This window comes from Ochotona princeps, chromosome 2, assembly GCF_030435755.1.
Source record: "Ochotona princeps isolate mOchPri1 chromosome 2, mOchPri1.hap1, whole genome shotgun sequence".
Classification (NCBI taxonomy): Eukaryota; Metazoa; Chordata; class Mammalia; order Lagomorpha; family Ochotonidae; genus Ochotona; species Ochotona princeps.
The window spans coordinates 23,615,005-23,640,128 of record NC_080833.1 but is presented as its reverse complement, the minus strand read 5'-3'; the positions used below and the strand labels follow the sequence as shown (position 1 = coordinate 23,640,128).

General features: G+C 47.5%; 1 protein-coding gene across 3 annotated transcripts in view; it reads right to left on the bottom strand.

The window, feature by feature from the left end:
* Nucleotides 1–24,709, bottom strand: part of ZBTB8A (zinc finger and BTB domain containing 8A) — a 61,451-nt gene extending 36,742 nt beyond the window's left edge. The window contains exons 1-2 of one of the 3 annotated variants that reach the window (XM_058678361.1): nt 24,344–24,708; nt 7,357–7,458 (exon numbers count right to left, since the gene is read on the bottom strand). The gene's annotated coding sequence lies outside the window, so the exon portion shown is untranslated. Of the gene's footprint in view, nt 1–7,356; nt 7,459–24,184; nt 24,304–24,343 lie in introns of those variants that run through there. The other 2 variants (XM_058678364.1, XM_004591614.2) reach the window with 2 other exon arrangements.
* Between the last annotated feature and the right edge of the window lie 415 nt (nt 24,710–25,124).

The following is a 25,124-nucleotide window of genomic DNA, read 5'->3' as shown; positions in this document are numbered from 1 at the left end:
CCCCGCATTCCATCCAAACTTCTGCTAATGCTCCTGAAGACAGTAGCTGATGGTCCAAATACTTAGGGTTCCTGCCACCCACCCAGAAGACCCTTATGGAGTCCCTACCACCTGGGTTCAGCCTCACCTACTGTTGTAGAAATTTGAAAAGTAAACCAGGGAATGAAAGGGGTGTGTGTGTGTGTGTGTGTGTTTCTCCCTCTCTGTCTCTTTACCTTTCAAAGAAAATAAATCATTTTCTTAATTCCCTTTCCCAAAGAGGTATAGGTTAAAGGTCTAGTTAGAGAGAGAGATGATTTGTCAGTTGTCTCTAAAAGAGAGGGAATTTCATTCTGCTTCTGTCCAAAACCAGGCCATTTGCCTCAATTACCCAGACCTGTGTTACAGCCCCACTTAGCTATCAGAGCTGCAGACTTAGAAACAGCCCAAGAGCTATCATGGCTGTTATCACGGCTGATAAAACAAATTCGAGCCTACCCACCACAATTTAGAAAAGCAGTGAGAGCTCAGCACTGGGATGCAGTAAGAATGGTAAGACATCACTTATTCCCATGTTTAGGAATGAGTAAGTTGGCTGGCACTGGCTTCTAGGGAAAGGGAGCAACTCAAAGCAGTCAAGTCCTTTGCAGCTACAGAGGGACAAAGCTGAAGCAACCTAGCCTATGGTTGTCAGAGCCCTGTCAACTCTTCACCCTTCTACGGGGACAGGGTGTGCTTCTTCAGGGCCAACAGCTTCCTGTGCCCTCCGACCCCCTCCTTTGTCTTAGGCTCACAGTTTGCACATCGGTCTTGCCACACACGTTCATCAGCATCCATCAGTGTCCACTCAGGCTATGATATAGGAAGAGCTCCCACTGGCAGCACACATGCTAGGACTGGACACATGACGGTCACAAACAAAGCTCAAGAGGGTGGAGTATTTGTTTGCCACTGATCAGAAGTGACCTGGAAAGTCAATTGCCAGGAGTTGGTTTTGTGACTCAGTGGGTTAAACTGCTGTTTGAAAATCCTGGCTGCTCCACTGCCAAACCAGCCTCCCGCTAATCTGCTTGGAAAGCTGGTGGAAGTGCCCGGGCCCTTGCTGCATATCTGGAAGATCCAGATGGAGTTCCCAGATCCTAGCTTTGGCCTGACCCCCTGACCCAACTGCTATGGCCATTTAGGGAGTGAACCAAGGATGCAAGATCTCCCAGTCTCTGTCTCTCCCTGTCACTCTGCCTTTCAAATCAATACATTAAAAAAAAAAAAAAAAAAAAAAAAACAACTTAGGAAGGAAGAACGCAAATCATCCAGCACTGTAGCTTACTAAGTTAAGTCTCTGCCTGCAGTGCTAACCTTCAATTTAAATCCCAACTGCTCCACTTTTGATCCAGCTCCCTGCCAATGTGCGCCTACAAAAGCAACAGAAGGCCCAAGGGCTTGGGCCCCTGTAACCCACGTGGGAGACTCAGAAAAAGCTCCTGGCTCCAGATCAGCTCGGCTCTGGCTGTGATGGCCATGTGGGGAGTGAACCAGAGGATGCATTTTTCTCTGTCTCTCCTTCTCTCTGTAAATCTGACTTTCCAATTAAAAAAAAAAATCTTTAAAAAAAGTTTGGACTTATACTCTGTAAATCTGACTGGGGTTAAAGATTTAGGAGTCATAAACACAGGGTGGTAACTAAAAGGTTTTTAACACTGGGATTGGATTCAAGAGGTTTTAATTTTTCTTTGTTTTTAAAACACTTTCCTGAATAATTCTTTTAAAAATCATCTGAAGTTGCTGCTATTAAGAAGTATGTTCAAAATAATATTTTAGAATATAAATCAGAGGGCAAACATTGTGGCCCGGTGTGTTAAGCCACCACCTACGATGCCACCAACCCAAATCAGAACACCGAGTTCCAACTGCTCTACTTCTTGATCCGACTTCCAGGGAAAACAGCAGAAGATGGATCCTTGCCACCCACTTGGGTGACCCAGGTAAGTTCCTGGCTCTGGCTTCAATATGGCCCAACCAAGGGTGTTGTGGGCATTTGGGAAGTGAACTGACAGACAGAATATCTCCATCTTTCTCCCTCTATTTCTGGCACTCTGCTGCTCTGCCTTTCAAATTTATAAATAAGCTTTCTATTAAAAAAAAAAGAAATTAAAAAAGAACTCTTCTGAAAAGCAGAGTTACAGAGAGAAAGAGAGAGGGAGAGAGAGAGACCTTCTATCCACTGGCTTATTCCTCAAATGAATGCAACAGGTAGGGCTGCACCAGACTGAAGCCAAGAGCCAGGAACTTCATCCAGGTCTGCCAGGGACCCAAGCACTTGGGCCATCATCTGCTGCTTTGTCAGGGCCCTTGGCAGAGGGGTGGACTGGAAGCAGAGCAGCTGGGACTTACATGAGATGACAGTATTGCAAGCAGAGACTGAACCCATTCTGTTACAACTCTAGTCCTACAAATATCATTTCAAGTCTGGCATGGAAGCCTAGTGACACGGCAGGATCTCATGTGGCTGCTGGTTCTAATCCCAGCAGCTCCACTTTCCATCCAGCTTGTGGCCTAGGAAAGCCTTGGGACCCTGCACCCACATGGGAGACCAGAAGTAGCTCCAAGCTCCTAGCTTCGGATCAGCACAGCTCTGACCATTGTGGCCACATGGGGAATGAATCATCAGACAGAAGATCTTCCTTTCTGTCTCTCCTCCTCTCTGTATATCTCACTTTCCAATAAAAATAAAGAAATCTTAAAAATAAAAAAGAAATTGTATAGTTTCTATAAGGAGGGGGAATTTTGCCCTGTGAATTCTTAATAGGAGTACATTAAATATCATCATAGAGAATATTTGAACTGATAGAACTTCCTAATTGGTCTCCCTAACTTTCATCTTTCTTTCTTCAACCTACACTGGAGAAATTCTCTGTTTAGACGTGCTTTTTGAAATTTTGCATCTCCTTCCTGCCCACTGAGTAAACGTCATATTAAATGTCTTCTGGGACCAGCTGTATCCACCCCTGCACTATTCCGACCACCTACCTTGCCTCACATTCCCAAGGTATATGGCAGTTCCTGGGTACACGATGCCCAATGCTGCCGAGATTCTGTGCCTACTGCTCCCTGTGCCCACAGTAGGAATGCTCATCTGCTTATTCCTGTAGTTATTTGAACTCCCATGTGCTGGTTTACTCCCCCAAGATGCCTGCAAAGGCAGGGACTGGGGACAAAGCCAGAAGACAGAACAATCCAGACGCCTCATGCGGATGGCAGGGATTCAAGCACTTGGGCCATTACCACTGCCTCTCACAGTCCGCCTTGGCAGGAAGCTGGAGTCAGCAGCCATAGGCAGGGATGGAACTAAAGCTTCTAACAAGTGATGCAGGAATCCTGACCCAACACTGACCACCTTTCTCAATCTAATGAACTCTACTCCTCCTTCACAGTTCAGATGGAGACTTGCTTGGGAAGCTTTCTTCCTGTGACTTCAGGTAGATGGTATTATCTCCTCAAAGCTGCACTATTCCTTCTTCCTGTGCTTCTTGGCAACTGTTGCACTGGATTTATCTGCCAATTTTAACATATGTTCCTTATTACACTGCAATACCCTAATGAATGGAGAGTGCATCCATTCAGTATATAATGTTGGCTACATAGGAAGCATTCAATATCTTCACCAGAGTCCTCACCACTTAACAGTTCTTTTTTTTTTTTACCTTTTTTTAAATTTTTTTTTTTTTATTAATTACATTATATTATGTGACATAGTTTCATAGGTACTGGGATTCTCCCCTTCCCTCCCCACCACTTAATAGTTCTTTATGATTCTTCTTACGTATTTTCTCTATAGCAAGAGCATCTTATAATTAAATAAAAATAAATTTAAATAAAAATATTTCCACAGCAAACCAAGGTAAGGTTTGAATACCTTGATTTGGGATTTTATTTGGATATAGGGCTCTAGCCTTTTTGCTATCACCATTTCCCCCATACATAACTTGACTGTAATACCCATGACACTAATTTCTGTGTCTGTCTATTCCAACAGGCATTTTAAAGTCAAGCAGATTCAAAGTCATTTTATTTTTTTTAAGATTTATTTATTTTTTTTTATTGGAAAGTGAGATAGATATACAGAGAGGAGGAGAGACAGAGAGGAAGATCTTCCCTCCAATGATTCACTCCTCAAGTGACCACAACAGCCGGTGCTGTGCCAATGCAAAGCCAGGAGCCAGGAACCTCTGCCAGGTCTCCCACACGGATACAGGGTTGCAAGGCTTTGGGCCATCCTCAACTGCTTTCCCAGGCCACAAGCAGGGAGCTGGATGGGAAGTGGAGGTTCCAGGTTCCTGGCTTCGGATCGGCGCAGCACTAGCCGTTGCGCTCACTTGGAGAGTGAATCATCGGAGGGAAGATCTTCCTCTCTGTCTTTCTTCTCTGTATATCTGACTTTGTAATAAAACAAACAAAATCTTAAAAAAAAAATAAACCAGCAGATTGCAGCACAATATATAATCAGAAACTGGGAAGATGAATAAAAACCTAGATCAATGGTGCCAATTAGATATGAAATGAGATCCAGGAGACAGCACAGTGACAGGAAGCAGACTTTACATGACACACTTAGTATTTCTTGAGTTTTCAATCATACTAACATACTCAGAAATAAATTTTTTAAAGTTTGTCAAACAAGTGAGAAATTTTAACAATCAGTGTCACATTTAGCCAGCCCCAGGCTGCCATTCAAGATTAAAATATCTCGGGAGCTGGAATTTGATCCTGGAATGATCAAAGTCCATTTCTTAAGTCGAGATTTGCACACTGCATGAGGAGATAACACTGACTTTCTGTTAGTCAAGAGCTTGTGGGTTTTTTTTTTTTTTTTTTTTAATTAGGAGAGAGACAAAGAAAGGGAGAGAAACCAGCCACTTCCAAGTGGAGGATCTTCTACTTCCACTGTAAGTCTGGTTAAGGGCTTGAACCTGGTGATGACGGCAGGGATGGAAAGCAAGGAACACATTCAAATATGTGAATGGGAACCAAGCCCATGCTTTGCTGTCTGATTGGCTGAGGGAGGCTAGAGGGAAACAAAGAAATGACAAGGCTCGTTAAAGTGGAGGTGTCTGGTGGTGTTACCAAGATACACGGGAAACAGGAAGGAGGAATTGGTTCAGAGGAAAACCAATGACTTCAGTTCCAGGTACATTGCATCTGAGGGGAATGGGAACTTGAGACGTTCCAAAGGCTGCTGGAAATGCTGATGCAGAGTTCAGATGGACACTGGACAAGAAGACAAGAGATGTAGGAGACTACAGTGAGGGACAATTAGCCCATGAGCAGGGAACAAGGTCAGGCATGACAGTCTGGGGAAGCACTCAAGACTGTGCAGCAGGATGAGGAGGAAAAGCCCCACAGTGAGGAAATTTCAGTACTGCAGTATAGCCGGTTAAGTTGCTGTTTATGACGCTGGCACCCTATATCAGAGTGACAGGTCAAGTCCTGGCTGTTCTGCTTCTGACCTAGCTGCTTGTCAATACGTCTGGGAAAGCTGCGGAAGATGGCCTAAGCACTTGGGTCCCTGCCACCCCCATGGGAGTCTTGAGATGGAGTTCCTGGCTCCTGCCTTCAGCCTGGCCCAGACTTGGCTATTAAGGATATTTGGAAAATGAACCAACAGATGGAGGATCTATACCAATCTCTCCCTCTTTGTCTGACACCTTGCCTTTCAAATATATAAATAAATCTTCAGATTAAATTAAATTGCAGGGGAATCAGGAGAGCCTAGTGAAAGGTGACCAAGGCCAGGAGTTTGAGAGGCACTGATAGCAGCAGCCACACGCATCACCTCCATTGATCCTCACAGGCCACCAGCTCTCAGGGAGGTGGTCTCAGATGACAGAAAAGGGTGTTGACCCCGACAGCAACTCCAAAGCTGACCCTGGGAGGTCAGAATTCTGACACTGGTTCTACCACTGGATCAGTAATGCAGCATCCACGGGCAAGCAGGCCACCTTCTCCTCTGAGACCTCATCCCCTTCCTGCAAAGTGAAGCGGGTAGTGCCAAAGCTCTCCAGACACTTGGTAATACATGACTTTATTTTACATTTGTATAAAGATGTGTTTGTTTGCTTGAAAGTCAGAGTTAGAGAGAAGGAAAGACAGAGATCTTCCATTTTTTGGTTTACTACTCAGAGGCCCACCTGGCCAACACTGGATCAGGTCAAAGCCAGCAGCCTCTTCCGGGTCTCCTGTGTCGGTGGCACGGGCCCAAGCACTGGGCTGTCTCCCACTGCTTTCCCTAGGCCATTAGCAGAAAGCTGAATCAGAAGTGGCGCAGCTGGGACATGAACCAGACCCGATATTAGATGCTGACATCTCAGATGGTAGCTCTACCCACTATACTATAACACTATGTCTAATATGAATCATTCAGTGAAGAAAAACTGAGCCCACACTCAGAAAGATATACTTTTCTTCAAAAGATTAATCAAAATAAAGGGGCTGTTAAAAAAAAATTCGCAGTAAAGACCCGGTGTGATGGCCTAGTGACTAAATTCTTGCTTTGCAACAGCTGGGATACCATATGAGAGCTGCTTCATATCCCAGCTGTTTCACTTCTTATCCAGCTCCCTGCTTGTGGCCTGGGAAAGCAGTCGAGGATGGCCCAAAGCCTTGGAACCCTGCACCTGTGTGGGAGACCTGGAGAAGGCTCCTGGCTCCTGGCTTCAGACCAACTCAGCTCCGGCCACTGTAGCTGCGTGGGGGGTGAACCAGCAGATGGAAGAGCTTTCTCTCTGTCTCTCCTTTTCTCTGTATATCTGCCTTTCCAATAAAGATAAATAAATCTTTAAATATGTACATAGCTGGGCCCAGTGCCGTGGCCCAGTGGCTAAAGTCCTCACCTTGAACACGCTGGGATTCCATATGGGAGCCGGTTTAATCCCGGCAGCTCCATTTCCCATCCAGCTCCCTGCTTGTGGCCTGGGAAAGCAGTAGAGGACAGCCCAAAGCCCTGGGACCCTGTACCTGTGTGGGAGACCTAGAGGAAGTTCCTGGCTCCTGGCTTCGGGTCGGCACAGCATTGACCGTTGCGGTCACTTGGGGAGTGAATCATTGGAGGGAAGATCTTCCTCTCTGTCTCTCCTCCTCCTCTCTGCATATCTGACTTTGTAATGAAAATAAAACAAATCTTTAAAAAAAAAAAATATATATATATATACATAGCAATAAGTGCACAGGGAGACCTGGCCCAGATAGGATTACTGTATGTTTTATAAGGGCACTGCTAAGCAATCAATCCATCTTCTGCGATATAAAATAAACAGTAACAAAATTCCACGCTTTATTTAAAGGTACACAAGGTAAAATGTCAAGAATTAAAATTCTTCATACCTTGAAACTGATGATTGCTGTTCTTGAAAACCTCTTAACTTGACTGAGGGGAGTAAAAGAGGGAAGGTTCCAAGTCAGACAGGCTGTGTTTGGAAGATCGTCCTGCAGAGAAGGAAAATAGCTACTTTGAATGTGTTTTTGTAGTAAGAGACAGAAACATCTGGTAAGTACACAATAAATATTTCTTAAATAAATTACTTTTGGGGGGGACAACATGGCATAATGGTAACCCATTCAGATATGCCAGTTCAAGTCCCACCTAGTCTACTTCCAATCCAGCTTACAGCTAATGCATGTGAGAAAGCGGACAAAGACCCAAGGCTTGGGTCCCTGCCACCCATGGGGGACTCGGATGGAATTCGAGTCTTAAGCCTTCAGACAGGCTCAACAGTGCTGGCTAGTGTGGCCATCACAGGAGTGAATCAGCAGGTGGGAGAGCTTGCTCTCTTCTCTTTGCTTCAAATAAACAAACAACTCAAGCAACACATCTTCTAAAGAATGCTTAAGGGCCTGGCGCACTAGTCTAGTGGCCAAAGTCCTCATCTTGCATGCTCTTGGATCCTACATGGGTGCCAGTTCATACCCTGGTTGCTCCACTTCCCTTCCAGCTCCCTGCCTGTGGCCTGGTAGAGCAGTAGAGCATTGTTCAAACCTTGGGACACTGTGCATGCATGGGAGACCTGGAAGAGGCTCCTGGCTCTTGGCTTTGGATCAGCTCAGCTCTGGCTGTTGCAGCCACTAAGGAAGTGAACCAGTGGAGGGAGGATCTTTCTCTCTGTCTCTCTCTCTCTCTCTTTCTCTTTGTAAATCTTTCCAATAATAAATAAATAAGTAAATAAATTAAAAAAAATAAATTATCCTCTCTAATAGGCTGCAACTCCCACTGGTAAGCATGAGAACCAGGACTGAGGGTTGGCTGGCTGAACAGGCAGTGGCACCCACTGGCATGAGTGTGGGTTGGAGGGTGCAGTCAGTTGGGCTGAGTCAGGCTTCAATGGCCAGTGATGTATATGAGATCTCAATGGGATGTGGGGCAAACAGGACCAGTCCACTTCACATGCTGGCAGGCACAGGAACTAGAGCAGGGGGGTGGGGCATCCAATGGGGTAATTGGGGGTCTGCTCTGGGGCTGAAGCTCCTAATGGTGTATATGAGGGCCGACTGTGTGTTGGACAGAGTTGGGCTGGGCCACAGCACCCACTGGATTGCTGAAGATGGAGGGCAGAACAAACTGATCAACTACCCCAGTGAAGCTTGACAGCAAATTCCTGGGCCAATGAAGACTTGGAGGTAGACTATGACAGCCACATAAACCTCAGAAGGACTTCTGCATCCTCAGAGTGGCAATATCAGCAGCATCTCAGAACTACTAGAGCCACATGAGCAGAACCCTTGGAAAATGCTCTCCAGTGGGGACCCTGGGTAATACTGTGGTTGGGAGGCTGGGCGTGGCTTCCCCTCTTGTATCCCTCTCCCCAATATACAGGAAGAAGCAAAAGAAAATGTGTAACAATAGTCTCACCCCACTATCCCCTGATCCTTGACCCTACCCACCCTGATCAACTATGTAAACATCATCAGAAATAAAATTTAAAAAACAACAAAAACCAAAAAAAATCGGACAAAATCTTTAAAAAGAAAAAAAATTATATGAAGGCATTTATCAGGTATCATTTTTACACATTAAAGGTATTATTATAATAAAAAATCATTGTTTTACAAGTCACATATAGGAACCAGCATTGTGAGGCACTAGGTGAAGCTGCCACCTGCAATACTGGCATATGGGCACCAGGTCAAGCACCAACTGCCCCACTTCCAATCTCACGCCCTGCTACTGGGTATGGGAAAGCAGAAGTTGGTTCAAGTCCCTGGGCCTCTGACACCAGCAAGCAAGAGGAAGGTGGAGTTTCAGTTTCCTAGCTTTGGCAATTCTGGTAATTGCAACTATTTAGAGAGTGAACCGGCAGATGGAGAATCTCTGTCTCTCTTTGTAACTCTTTCAAATAAATATTTTTATGTCAACTGTGTGGACAACATCAAAAACAAAAGTAAAAATGAATAATTTTTAAATGCTACACAAATTATAACAGATAAATGACATATACATAACATTTTTCACCTCAATTAGTATTCATGTCCAAAAGAAAAGATTTCCAATACAAACACACATGACAGCAAATTAAAAGTAAGCCAACTTTTTATCTTTGATAATACAATAAACTTCCTCTGATAGCACACTAATCAAAGGCAGGCCAACAGGTATCTAAAATAGCTACAGAAGTCCTATCTGTGGGACTAGCAAGAAGCCCAAACAATGGGAGTGAGCACTTCGCCTAGCAGCTAAGATGTCTGCATTTCACATCGGTGTGCCTGGGTTCAAGTCCAGCTCCAACTCAGATTCTGGCTTCCCATCAATGCAAAGGCAGCAGTGCTGGTCCCAGGAATTAAGACTCCTTCCTTCCACAGGGAAGACACCTGGCTGCTTCTGGCATTTGAAGAGTGAACCAACAGATGGGAACTCTTTCTGTCTGTCCCCCACTATCTCTCAAAAACAAAGCAAAGCAAAACAAAACAGGGACGGATGATGTGGCATCAAAGCAAGTTAACTCACCCCAACCAATGCCCACATTCCATATCATAATTCAGAGCTCCGTAAATTTGCCTCTCCAATAAAAATAAAAATTTTTAAAAATTGTAACAGCAATTAATATACATTTATATTGTAAAAAATGATCAATATGCATCATGAATACAGTGTAGAATAATTAAATCAATTAATTAACATATTAATCGTGTCAAATATTCATCATTTTATGCAGTGAGAACACTTCACATTTATTTTGAAATGTGCAATGCTACATGAATATATATACTATATATATATATATATATATATATATACTGTATGAATGATTTCAAAAGGAAAGAACCAACGAAACACCCAATTCCTCCTGTTTAATGGAGTCTTTCTACCCTTGACCATCCCATCCCCTAGCCTACATTCTACCCCTTACCTCTATGACTTCGCTGGTCTTGGCTTCCATATAACAGGAGAACAGGCTGGGTCTGTCTCCCTGTGCCTGACTTATCTCATTTAGTATACTGTTTCTCAGTTTCATCCATGCTGCAAATGACACAATTCCCTTCTTTTGAAAAGTTGATGGGGCTGGCAGAGGTGCAGGCTAATCCTCCATCCTGTGGTGGTGACACCCCATAAGAGTGCCACTTCAAGTCCCAATCTAGCTTTCTGCTTATGGCCTGGGAAAGCAGTGGAGGATGGCCCAAGTCCCTGGAACCCTGTACCCACCCAGAAGAAGCTGAGCTCCTTTCTTTTTCTTGAATTCTAATCTCTGTAGGGACAAGAACCAGGAATAAAGATTAAGATACACAGGCTTAGGACTGGCACAATGGTCCAACTTTTAACCCTACACCTCCAGATGTTGGCATCCCATACGGCTGCTGATTTATATCCTGGCTGCTCCATGTTCCACCCAGTTTCCTACTTATGGCCTGGGAAAGCAGTACAAGATGGTCCAAAACCTTGGGACCCCAAACCTACATGGGAAACCTGGAAGAAACTCCTGGCTTCGGATTGGCTCAAGCTCTGGCCATTGCAGCCATTGCGGCCATTTGAGAAGTGAACCAGCCGATGGAAGTATTTTCTCTCTGTGTCTCCTGGTCTCTGTACATTCCCTCTTTTTTTTTTTTTTTTAATCTTTTTAAAATCTTTAAAAAATAAAATAAAAAACTTCTGGGTAGTAAACAATGGAAAAAATAGCCATAATGATATGAGAATTTTTAAAAAATGCAATGTGATTCCTTTTTACAATTGGTAAAGGTTATCTTAAAAAAAAGGCATAGAGTTTCTATAGCTGAAAAGAATGGGAGAGATAAAAAACAACTTTTTAAATAAAGGAACGAAAGCCAACTGAGAGCCAAAGGGTACAAAGGCGGGAGGCAGCAAACCTGTCAGTGATCAGACAGTTTTCAGTGCTACATTTAAAGCAAAGAATAGAACTGGCTATGAAAAGGAGTTTTAAGAAATACCAGTAATTAAAACAGCAGGGTAGAATTTAGGAATAAACGAGGATTTTTGCCACTGAGGGAATAAAATGAACAGTCTTCAGGAGCCACTCGTGGCCACATGAAGAGCTCATCTACCACCCACTGGCTGAGATGGCTTCACAGCTTGGCCAGAGCCACTCGGGAGCGCGCTATCTGGCCACTGCGATCACCCGCACAGGGCCGAGCGGAAGGAGGTTCTGCGGCTTTTTACCAGAACTCATTTCCAGACTCGGTGTGCGTCCTAAACTGTTTCTACTGACTGATGAAATGTCGTTTTTCAGAGACAACCACCAAGTTCCACCCTGGGCAGATGCTAGAGCAGATGTGTGGATTCATTCTGTGTCCTTCCTAACTTCCTTCTAGAAAACTACAAAGCTCAGTCTGGCCTATTCCGGTTCCATTTCCCTATCAATGATTCCCAGAAGGCAAAAATGAGACGGGAACTGTCCTCCCATAGTTCTGGCTGTTGTGCCGGCAGGCACAGTCATAGCAACCCAGTGTGTCCTCACAGTGGCCTTCAGGAGTCAAGAGACAGTTGTGGGGTCTGGTGGGTGGGATCACAGTCATTGTAGGAGCAGCTGAGAGGCAGTAGTGGGACCAGTACTGTAGCACAGCTGGTAAAGCTGCCCATGTGGGCAGCAGTGCATGACGGACGGCTCAAGTGCTTGCACCCACCATGCAGTAGACCTGGAAGAAACTTTGGGCTCCTGACTTCGCATGGGCCCAGTAACACCATCTGGGGAGTGAACCAGAGATTGGAAGGTTTTCTTTCTCTCTCCTCTTCTCCATAACTCTTCCAAATAAATAAATGAATCTCTTTAAAAAGAGAGAGAGATGAAGTAGTAGCTTGCTTTTTTCCTTCTTTTGTCCCTCACTCCGTTTCTTATTTATTGAAGAGGAAAAGAGACAGATAAAAAGAGCTCCCACATACTGTTTTGCTTCCCTAATACAAGGAACAGCTGGAGCCAGGAACTCTACCCAAGTCTCCCCTGGGGGTAGCAGGAACCATCACCTGGGTAACAGTTGCTCCATCCTCACCCTGTGGCCAGCACTGCCACTGGCAGCTGACAGCCTCCTGGTTGCCTCCCTGGTGGGCCTGCTGGGTGGTCCAGTTCTGGGAATAATTTCTCAAGGTCTGACCTGGAACACATGCCTCCCTTTATTTCCTCCAAGTACCCAGGTCCCTTGATTAAATCTTCTCCTGCTGAAAATACAAAAGTTCTCTTTCCTAGCTAGATCCTTACGAGATATTAGGACATCATTTGCCCGAATATTGAAGCAGAAAGATGAGCTGTCTGTCCATGACTGGCAGTATCAAGCAGTGTGCCCAGGGGAACACTCTCTCAAATCAGACTACTGATATGCACTGTCTGACTTCCCTGTGCCTAAATTTTCTCATTTTGTCTTTTTACATCTACTGATTAATTTCAAAGGCAGAGTGGCTTAGCGGGTACAGCTACCACGTTTGAGGCAGGCATCTCATGTAGGTGCCAGTCTGAGACTCAGCTGCTCTGCTTCCAGTCCAGCTCCTGGGAAAGCAGCAGCAGATGACCCAACTGCTTGGGCTCCTGCAGCCACAGGGAATCCATGCGTGAAGCTCTAGGCTCCTGGCTTCAGCCTCACCCAGCTCCAGCCACTGCAGCCATTTGGGGAATGAACCAATAGATTTAAGATTCTCTCTCTCTCCACTCTCTAATGTTGTCTTTCAAACAAATAAATATTTTTAAAAAGCACTTTTCCAAGAGAATGCCACGTGGTACCTAATGCAGTGCAGCAGGTGGGCCTTGGAACAGGAAGCGAAGGAAACCTCCACAGAGGCTTTGATGGTAAGGTACTATCACGACCAGGGTCAGAGTCGGGGCTGGGTTTGGGGCTGCAGAGACCGCAGATGTGAGGCCAAGCATGATGGTTCCCATCTCCAAGCACTGATGCCTCATAGAGGACATGAGCATCAAGGCCCTGGAGAGAGCCACCTCTTCTCACTGCTCATCAGGGAGTCTGAGATCGACTATTTTCTGGGCAAATCCCTCAAGTATATGGTTTGGGCCCCCTATTGGCCAATGGACCAGATTCAAGGCATCTGTTGCCATGGGGAACCACATGTTGCTTGGATGGTAAGTGCTCAAGCAGGCAGCCATCCCCATCCACAGGCCATTATCCTAGCCATCGTCCATTGTGCCCACGCAGAGGCTACTGAGGGAATAAGATAGGCAAGCTGTTAGGGTACCTGTAAGATGACAGATGGTGGCGGCCCTGGGCTGGTACATATCATCCCCATTCCCAAAGATACTGGGATCCTACTGCTGGCCATGATGACCGCTACACCTCAGCTAGGGGCTGCACGATCACCCTGGGCAATTTTGCCAAGGCTGTCTGTAATATCATTTCCAAGTGCTACAACAATCTGACCCCTAACCTCTGGAAGGAGACTGTGCTCACCAAGTCTCCCTATCAGGATTTCCTGGACCATCTTGTGCCGATGCACACCACAGAAGACCAGCTTCTAGCTTTGGCTACAGCAGAGTTTTATACAAGAAAAGTAACGGGGGCTGGCACCATGGTGAAGAACTGTACTGGCATCCCATACATGTGTTCATTTAAAACACAGATGCTCCACTTCTCATCCAGCTCCTGGCTAATGCACCCAGTAAAACAGAGGCAGATAGACTAAGTCCTTGGAGCCTTGCCACTCACATGAATAACTGAGGGGAAGCTCCTGGCTCCTGGCTTTGGCCTGGCCCAGCTTAAGATGCTGCATCCATTTGGGGAGTGAACTAGCAGATGGAAGATCTCTGTCTTTATCTATTACTCTGCCTTTCAAATAAATAAATAAAAATGAAGTAAATTCAGCCTGGGGTTTTTTTTTTAAGTTAATAAATGGTGAAAAATAAACTAAATGATGACATGGAAAGAAAAAGAAACAGCCAGAAACCTTTTCTAGAAAATAGAAACTGTCCTATAAATCAGGACCAGTTGCAACTTGGTAACATTTACATCTATGTGACTGTATTTTAACAGTCCTTCTAAAATTTGTTTTTCTTAAAAAAAAAAAAAGTGGGGGGTGATTGGCATAGGTGTGGACAGCTAGGTGGCTTGACTCCCTGGGTGAGGGAAGGTCCTGAGCAAAGTCCTTGGGCTACTAGCTGTGTGCTTTGGAAATTCGGTGGTACTTACATTTGGCATGGGGATGACACAGGTGGGGGCAAGCAAGGACCTGAGGGTTCATGCCCAGGTGAGGAATGACTTCTAAGGGTCTTCCATGGACCTTCCATTGTACTTGCACTGCTAGACCACGGAACCCAACAGTGAGAGTCAGAACAGGGTAATGTGAGGCTGGTCCTTGACACTAACCATCACATGAGTGAATCAGGTCTCGGGGCAGAATCTGTGAGGGAGTATGTGAGCTCACCCATGTGGAACAACAATCTCCATTGACATGCTCAAGAACTGTGGCTGGGAACGGGCCTGGTTGCGGAGCTAAGGGGATGCCTGGCTGGGTTGGGATTCCCACTGGTGAAAGCGAGAGCTGGAATGGGGGTAATGGGCTGGGCTGGATATGGCTGCAGACTCCCTTCAGCATGGTTGGGGACTGGATCTGGGGAGTACCAGACTGGGCTAGACTCCAGCACCCATTGGTACTGGTGAGAGACAAAATAGGTTTAGACAGGCAGGGCTAGGTCTCATCCCCAACTGAACTACATGAGGGCGGTATCTGGGTGTGGACCAGGTGTAGTTAGGCTACAACACCCAACAGTAAGAGCCAGATTGGGTATGGGCCAATTGGGCAAGGGCATTGTTCCTGCCAGAACAAGAGGTACACAAAGTCAACCTGGGCCAAGGACCCACCGGTATGCACAAGATCTGCCACAGGGAGGTGACCTGATAGAGGAGCTTGGGGAATTCCTTTCTCAGGACACAGTCCCTGCAGGTGAGCACAAGAACTAAGGCAAAGAGCAATCCAAACTAGACCAGGCTATAGTACCAGCCAGCATACATGTGGGTCAGGTCTGGGGTGCAGGCCAGGCTGGGCCAGTTCATAACACCCACTGGCAGGATCTGAGGTCTAGGATAGGTTGCAGGAAGGGCCAGGCAGCAACCAGCCAGTTCACACTGGGTCTGGGAAAGGGGGCTGGCTAGACTGGGATAGGCTGCAGCATCCACAAGCAGGAGCTGGAACTGGGGGTAGGCTGGACTGAGCCAGGTTGAAGCACTCGCTGGTGGATGCCAAGATGGGGCAAACTACACTAGTCTGGGGGCGGTGGGTGGCAGGGACTGAGTCCAGCAGGGTTGAGTGGTCCAGCGGAATCTGGGTGGCCTAGCTTGGGTCCTTGGGCCTGCCTATGTGGCGGGTGTCAAGTTTGTGAGCCCCGGGGGTGGGATCTAGGTTGCCAAGCTCAGGTCCTTGGGTTCACCTACAAGAACTGGTCCTCCTCAGGGGAAAAGACAGAGTGGTGGGTGGCTGGCCCAGATCCACACAGGGCATAAGGCAGCCCATTGGGACCTCCAGAAGACATCTGCTACCATAGCAGAGGAAGGAAAACAGAACAAATTGGACAATTACCCCTGCCCAAATATGACAGCAAATATCTGGGTGAATGGAGAGTCTAAGGTGGACCACGTCAGCCAATGGACATTGAAAGTATTCCTTTATCCTTGGATTGGCAAGATCGACAACATTCCAGAACTATTGAAACTACCTGGGCAGAACCCTTGAAGCATATGCCACTTTAGGACCGTGGGTCGGTACTGGGTAGCCGTTCCTCATCCCTAGGTGCTGGGGCGGTTAGGAGGCTGGTGTAGCTTACCTCCTGGTCTCCCCGCTGCCCCCAGATACAGGAAAAAGAAATGGAAAACTTGCGATCCTTCCTACCCTGATCAACTATGTAAGCATCATTTCAAATAAAAATTAAAAAGAAAAAAAAGAGGAATTGCTTATTTATTTATTTATTTGAAAGGTAAAGTCAAAGAGTGGGGGGTAAACACACACACACTCAGATCTTCCTTCTTCCATCCACTGTTTCATTCCCTAAATGCCCATACAATAGCTGAAACCAGGGCAGGCCAAAGCCAGGAGCCAGGAACTCCAGCAGCTCTGCTATGCAGACAGAAAAGATTCAACTACTTGTGTTATCACTTGCTGCCTCACAAGGTATGCACTAGCAGGCAATGGTTTGGAAGAAGAGTAGTCAAGACTTGAACCAGTGAGCATTTAAGCAGCAATTTCACTTGTGACAATACTCTCTCCCTTAGTAGTAGTCTTTAAAAAAAAAACTATTATTTTTATTTGAAAGGCAGATTTACAAGAGAAGCAGATGAGAGAAGGATATTGCAACCACTGGTTGACTCCCTAAATGGTTGCATTTGCCAGAACTGGGCCGGTTCAAAGCCAGAAACCTGGAGTTTTTTCCAGGTCTTCCACATGGGTGCAGGGGCCCAAGCAGTTGGTCACTCTCCACTGCTTTCCAAGGCCATAGATAGGGAGCCGGATGAGAAGTGGAGCAGCCAGGACTTGATGCCATATAAGATGCCGGCACTGCAAGTGGAGGCTTAAACTATGAAGCCACGCTTCTGACCCCCATAACAGGACTCCTGAGTCACCAAAACAGGTTTAAAATATTTGCAGAATATGTGACTTTTAAACAAGATTTACTTATTTGGAAGGCAGAGTGAAAGAGAGAGAGAGATCTTCTGTCTGTTGCTTCACTCCCCATATGACTGTCGCTAGGAACCAGGAGCCTAGACTCCCATCCTGGAGTCTTTCTTATGAACAGTGGAGGCCCAATTACCTGGGCCATCTTCAGCTGCGTTTCCAGGTGCTTCAGTGAGAAGCTGGATCAGAAGCAAAAGCGTTGGGACTTGAACCGGTATTCTGATACAGGATTCAGGTGCTGTAAGGAAAGGGCTACCGTGCTGCACCACAAAGTCAGTCCCCAGCGTACCTGGTTAAATTTTTGGCAGGGGGAGATGGATGCTGCTATGTTTCAGATTTTCTTTTCTCTCAGTAGACTGACTTTTTAAACTGAAACAGCAAGTTAGACTAATACATGTGAGACATGCAGAAATGAATTAGAAACATTTTAAGTTTCTGCAAGAATTAAAAATCTATAAAAGTCTTAAGAATATTACAAAATTCAAGATTTCCATCAAGTTCAATGCTCTTTTAAAAGGTGGATAGAAAAGACAATTACTTGTTTTAGAAACCATTAAGTTTGAAGGTCTTTGGAATAAATGGAAAAGACATGCATTTTTACAAGCAGACTGAAGATTAAGGTAACAAGTGTAACTTGAATTAAGGTTGTGAGCTAAAATATTATCTCTTATCAAAAATATCACTGCAACACCCATAGGTGTATATGAGAGCCCAACTGGGATGCAGTACAGACTAGAATAGTCTGCTGTACATACTGACATCACAGGAACCAAAGCTGGGAGCAGATCTGGTGAGAGCTATTGTGGGTTGCCCCAACTAGGCTGCAATTTCCACTGGTGTGCATAAAGACCAGGTCTGTGGCAGGCTGGGTTGTGCTGGGCCACAGCACCCATGGGTTTGCAAAGGACATAGGGCCAGGGACAGAAATGACCTGACAATGACAATCACTAGTATGCATAGCCTGATGTAAGTGATGGACTAAACTAGACCCTGTGCTGGCTGGCACATGCAAGAATCAGGTCCCAGGTACAGTCTCGACCACTGGACTCAAAACTCTGGCCACAGGGAGGTTCACAGGAATTTGTAGTCTGATCTTGGGAAGCATGGGTTGGGACTGGGCCTCCTCAATTGCTGATGCCTGTGCAGTGTACAGCATGCCAGGGTACATATCGGGGACAAGTCGGACAGCTCTTTCGGGCCTGCAGAAGATGGTCAGTGCCATGTCACAAGATGGAGAACAGAACAAGTTGACAAGTGTCTGGGTGAGTGCGCTGGGGTAGACTCTCAGCCAATGGACCTGGGAAGGGTTTTCTCAACCTTGGAGCAACGAAACCAACAGAGTCTCAGAACTATCAATACTATTCAAGCAATACCTTTGGAACATTTTCCCCTACATCAGGGTTTCTAAGATGACATCAAATGGACATCTCCCATCCCCAGGTATTAATGTAGTTTGGCAGACAGGAGCACCCCCTCATCCTCCTAGGTACAGGAGAAAAGGGAAGGAAAGAAAAATTGGAAGCATCGGTTCTACAATTATGCCCCATGCCTCAACCCTCTCCACCCTAATCAGTGGTCCTCATGAGTGTGCATCCTTGGAGGAAAAAAAATAAGATCAGCCCTCTCTGTTCTACCTTTCAAACAAATAAATACATCTTTGAAACACTGCTTGACATGTCTGCATCTCTTATCCAAGTTCTAAGATTCAAGCCCTGGCTCCATTCCCAATCCCAGCTTCCTACTAATGTGCACTCCAGGGAAGAGCAGGTGCTAGCTAGCACAAGGACTCTGTCTCTCTGCCTTAAAAAAAAAAAAATTAAAAAGACAAATGCTAGGGCCCAACTGATAGCCTAGCAGCTAAAATCCTTCCTTGCAAGTGCCGGGATCCCATATGGGTGCCAGTTCTAATCCTGGTTGTCCCATTTCCCATCCAGCGCTCTGCTTGTGCCCTAGGAAAGCATTTGAGGACAGCCCAAAGCCTTGGAACTCTACCCGCATGGGAGACCCAGGGGAGGCTTCTGGCTTCTGGTTTTGGATCCGCTCAACTCTGACCGTTGTTGCACTAGCAGAGTGAATCACTGAATGTAGGAGCTTTCTCTCTGTCCTTCCTTCTCTCTATAAACCTGCCTTTGCCAAAAAAAAAAAAAAAAAAAAAAAAAAGACTAATGTTGGGCCGAGCACAGCAGCCTAGTGGCTAAAGTTCTGGCCTTGCACATGCCAGAATCCCATATGGCATCGGTTCTAATTCTGGCAGCCCCGCTTCCCATCCAGCTCCCTGCCAGTGGCCTAGGAAAGCATCAAGGACGGCCCAAAGTCTTGGGACCCTGCACCGGCTGGGAGACCCAGAGGAAGTTCCTGGCTCCTGATTTCAGATCGGCTCAGCTCCAGCCATTGCAGCTACTTGGATAGTGAGCCAGCAGACGTAAGATCTCTCTCTCTTCCTCTTTGTATATCTGACTTTCCATTAAAAAGAAATAAACCATGAATAAAAAAGATAAATGCTTCTTTTTAAAAAAGATTTATTTTTTATTTTTATTGGAAAGGCATATTTACAACAACTCTTCTGGCTAAGCTTTGACAGCAGATACAAAGAGGAAGATCTTCCATCCGCTGGTTCACTCCCCAAGTGGCCACAACAGCCGGAGTTGAGCCAACCTGAAGCCAGGAGCCAGGAGCGTCTTCCAGATCTCCCCCGTAGGTATAGGGTCCTAAGGCTTTGGGTCATTCTTTGCTGCTTTCCCAGGCCACATGGGCTCCTGGTGCACTTAAGTTAAGGATTTAGCCACTGAGTCATCACACTGGACCTAAGAAAAATATTTCTAACCATATTTAGTTGGGGTAGGCACTTGGCCTAGCAGTCAGTGTTAGGATGCCCACATCCCACACTAGAATGCTTGGGTTCAGATCACAACTCCACTCTGATTCTAGTTCCTGACAATGCACACAGTAAGAGGTTCCAAGTACTAAGGACTGAGTTCTGCACTGGGGTACAGTCAGTTAAGCTGTTGGTTCTAGTGCCAGCTGCTCCACTTCTGATTCAATTCCCCTGCTAATACTCCTGGGAAAGCAGCAGAGAATGGCCAATGTGCTTGGGCCACTGTCACTCATGTGGGAGACCCACACGGAATTCTAGGTTTCGGGCCTCTACACACTCAGCCCCAGTCATTGCAGCCATTTGGGGAGTGAACCAGAAGAGAGAAGACCTCTCTCTCTCTCTGTCTCAGTAACTTTACCTTTCAAATAATAAATAAGTAAACAAACAAATAAAATATGCCTGGGTCCTTGCCACCTGTGCAAGAAGCCTGACCCAGCCCCAGCCACTTTGTAGGTGTTCACAGAGTAAGCCAGCAGAGAGGAGCTTTCTTGTCTCTGTCTCTCTTTCCCATCCCTCCTTCCCACTCCCATTATATTTCAAATAAATACTTTATACGCAGTAATTAATTTAGAATTGAATGTGTCCCATCAGGGTCACCATATGAATCTCATTAATCTCCATAAAAATCCCTGCATCATGCGAGGCAGGTGTTGTGGCAAAGCAAATTGAGCCACACGGTGATACTGGCATCCTATAGGGGAGCCAGCTCAGGTCCTAGCTGCTCTGCTTCTAACCCAGCTCCCGCTAATGCAGCTGGGAAAGTAGCAGAACATAGCCAGAACCATGGGTCCCTGTACCCACATGGGAGACTTAAATGGAATTCCAGGCTCCTGGCATCAGCCTGGCCCAAGTCCAGTCATTGTGGTCAACTGCAGAGTGAACCAGTGGATGCTAAGATCAATTTCTCTCTAACTGTGCCTTTCATATAAAGCAAGCTCCTCCACCCCCCCCTTTTTAAATATCTGGGTCATAAGAAACTTTAGCTAACTGAAACGGTTATCATACTCTTTCATAGATGGCATTTAAAAAAATAAGAGATTCATTTATCTTTATTTAAAAGGCAGTTTTTTTTTTAAAAGATTTTATTATTATTGGAAAGCCGGATATACAGAGAGGAGGAGAGACAGAGAGGAAGATCTTCCATCCGATGATTCACTCCCCAAGTGAGCTGCAACGGGCCGGTGCACGCCGATCCGATGCCGGGACCAGGAACCTCTTCCAGGTCTCCCACGCGGGTGCAGGGTCCCAAAGCTTTGGGCCGTCCTCGACTGCTTTCCCAGGCCACAAGCAGGGAGCTGGATGGGAAGTGGAGCTGCCGGGATTAGAACTGGCGCCCATATGGGATCCCGGGGCTTTCAAGGCGAGGACTTTAGCCGCTAGGCCACGCCGCCGGGCCCGAAAGGCAGGTTTTAAACAGGCAGAGAGAGATGTGATGCTTCCCTTCCCAAATGGCCATAACAGCCACAGCTCAGCTGATCGAACCTGAGCTCCAGAAGTTTCTTCCTGGTCTCCCATGTTGGTGCCGAGGCCATCCTTTCCCGGTTTCCCAGGCCATAAGCACAGAGCTGGATCAGAAGTGGAGAAGCCAGAACATGAACTGGCTTTCACATAGGACACTGGTGCCACAGGCAGATCAGCCAGCCATGCTACCATGCCGATCCTCGAGAATATCCTTTAACTCAGGGAAATTTTAGAACTAAACATAAAAAGATCAGGGCTGGCACTGTGGTATGTCAGCTTGAGCTTCTGTTTATGATGCCTGCATGCCATGTGAGCACCAGCTGGAGTCTTGCTGCTCCACTTCCAATCCAGCTCCTTGTGATGTGTCTGGAAAAGCAGCAAAAGATGGCCCAAGTCCCTGCACCCACATGGGAGACCTAGAAGCTCGTTGCTCCTCCCTTCATACTGGCCCAGCCCTGGCAGCAGCAGCCATTTAGGGAGTGAGCCAACATATGTACAACCTCTCTCCTCTCTACAATTCTGCCTTTCAATTTAAAAAAAAAAAAATCTCTTGGGCCCAGCACGATAGCCTAGTGGCTACAGTCTTTGCCTTGCATGCATTGGGATCTAATATGGGCACCAGTTCATATCCCAGCTGCTCCACTTCCCTTCCAGCTCTCTGCTTGTGGCTCAGAAAAACAGTAGAAGACAGCCCAAAGCCTTGGGATCCTGTACCGGCTGGAAGACCTGGAGGAGGCTCCTGACTCCTGGCTTCAGATTGGCTCAGCTCTTGCTGTTGCAGTCACTTGGAGAGTGAACCAGTAGATAGAAGATCTTTCTGTCTCTCTCTCCTTTCTGTAAATCTGATTTTCCAATACAAATATATTTTTTAAATCTCTTAAAAATATTTAAGAGAATAAAAGTGATGGTTGGACAAATCTCACTAAGAGGACTTTTTTTTTAAAGTGAAGGACAAGAACAAGGAGAGAGAAACAGGGAGACCCAGGAAAGCCCGTGGGAAGGAAAGGTAGTTCAGGGACTGGGAACAGCGAGTGTCAAGGCCTGTGGTGGAGAAGGAAGGCCAGATGGGGCCAGCCTTGGGAGAGGAAGGCAGGGAAAGCAGACTAGGCAAGGGGTAGAGCCTGGAGGAATTCTTTCCTATAAGGCTCCGTAGCCTCTTTGGGGGCCCTTGGTTCTCCATCTGTGAAATATGGGGAGCCTCTGCCCAATTTTGAACAGCAAAGCAACTTCCCTCTTGTGGCACGAACAAATTTTACATCAAACCATTCAACAGTGATAGACATTACCGAAACGGTCAAGCCTATCAGAAATTCTGCTTTACCTGAAAATGATGCAGGAAGCATTCAGAACTATTCTAACAGAGTTCGTTTGTTTTCCTGGATCCCAAATCATTTTCAAGAACAAGGCAGATGGTTTGGAGGCTATAAAGTATGACCCCTGTCCTTTCTGGGGAGGAGGGATGGAAAATTTATATGCCTGGCTCCCTGGGCGCACAGTATCCCCTGCTGGCGTCTGAGAGAACATTCTATACCGTGGGCAGGGGTCCCAGGCTTGACTTCTCTTTCACTCACCACTAGTGTAGCCAGGGCGCGTTCCCGACATATCAGTGAAGGACTCTTGCTACAGGTCCCACACCTTCCAGAGGGCTTTCCTGATAAAGATCAGGTTTCTAAAGCAGGAAAGCCAGAAAGACTCCTCTGGCCTTGCCCTTGGGAGGCAAGGCAAAGCTGGGGAGTAATGCAACCTAGTTGGCCGCTATCACCAGTCACCTCCAGGCCTGCAGGTGAGGCGCATTCCGGCCACGGGAGCGTTTCCTCTGCAAAGTGGAATTAACTCTCATTCTGACGGGGTGGTTATTTTAGGGGAAATTAGGTGAAAGCGTTCTTACAGGGGGAATCATTCCATCCACTAAAGTTCCGCAAATATGCAGGCTTATTATGGATTCAGGCGACGCTGGCAAGTGCGATTGGGGAACCCACTAGATGTGAATTAAGAGCTTCCACAACCAGTTCGGGAAGGCTGTGGCTACTGCCGCCGCCGCCGCCAGCCACGTAAACGAGCACATCCGAAGGAGAAGCGGCCAAACCGCTGCCTAACTTGGGGGAAGAGGCGGCTGCACGGGCAGGGGATGCGCACGGATGGCTCTGGCAGCTCACTAAGCGTTAAGTGCAGGGAGTCCGCCTGGGGTTTTACGCCCAGTTCTGTCGCAGCAGGACTGAAAGCCAAGGGAAGGAGGAGGAGGCCCCGAGAAATTCGGGCTCCGGCCGTGGGGAGCCATGATCCCGAGGCAGCTCCTCCGACCGGCGCCCGTTCGGCGCCCCTCAGGCGGCCGCCAGCGCCTCAGCCGCCGGCCCTGCGCAGTCCGCGGCGCCCGACGGCTCCAGACACGCCCGGCACCGTCCCCTCCGGCTTCCCGCCGCCACCGCCAGGAGGCTCCGCGCGCCTTCCCGCCTTTGCCCGGGCCGGAGCGGGCCGCGCCGGGCGGCAAGGCGGGCGCGGGCGGCGACGGCGCGGCCATTGTCCCGCAGCCCCTCCCGGGCGCCCGGGCGACGCTGCCAGATGGGCGAGAAGGTGCTGCCGGGCGCGGGACGGAGAGGCGCGGGCAGGGAGCCGGCCCCCCCCACACACACACACAGTCGCCCGCCGTCTCCCCGCGGGGTCGCCCCGGCCGCCGCCCGAGGCCGCAGCCGCCCGCGCCTCCTTTGTGGCCGTCTTCAGCCCCCCACGGAACCGGCGCCGCGCTGCGCCCCGGGCTGCAAATGGCGCCCGCTCACCTCGCGCCGCTCTCCCGGCCGCGGACGTCTGGGGGCGGCGCGCCCGGGGCCCACATCCCGGCGCCGCCGCCCGCCGCCCGCAGCCGGGCTCAGGCCGCTCCCGGCAGCCCCGACGCCCCGCCCGCCCTCCGCCCGCGCCGCGCTGCGCGCAACACTCACCGCGGGCCGCGGCGCGCCGGCCGGGCTGGGGGCTGATTCCCGGGTCTCGGCAGGGGCTAGGACCTTCTTTCGAAGCCGTTCCTTTACGCCCTAAAACAAGTAGCCCCAACGTGAGAGAAACAAAAGGTATTTGCTGACGTGGGCGTTGGGCAGAAACGCCCGAGGGCTGGGGACACAATTAAAGGGGCAACGCACAGATTTCAGGCACCAACCAGCAGCCTCACCCACTCCCCCTGCCCTTGCCCACTCCCTCTGCACCAGCCGGAGGCCCCGGGTGGGTGCCCGGGCACCCCGGCGCTTGGCTGCGGATCATTATTTTTAGTCAGGAGCTTAAATTTTAAAATTGTACTTTACGTTGGGAAAGGCGCCTCCGGAGGGCAGCCGGGCTGGATTTCGAGGATCCGGAGATTTGGGTTTAGGAAAGAGGGAGGGACTTAGGCGTGTCCGCAATTACTGTGTAAGTACATGTGACATTATTGTCCTGAAGTTGAACGACATCAAATCTAAGAGATTTCCACAGAATCTGTCCCTTTATTGAGGCAGTTTTATTTTAGTCCGAGATAACCTTTTCCAGATCTCTCCATGTCACCAGCATTTTGTTCTATGAAGAAAACCCAGAGAGGCTGAGATCAAAGAACAATTTGTAGTTCAGAAAAATACAAAATTGATTGAAAGCAAAAATAAAAACCAAAAAAAAGTGATTTCGGTGTTTTCTGAGGCAACAATTAATCATGCATTGCATGGAGCCTGTCTTCTGACATATCTAAGTCTTTACTATTTA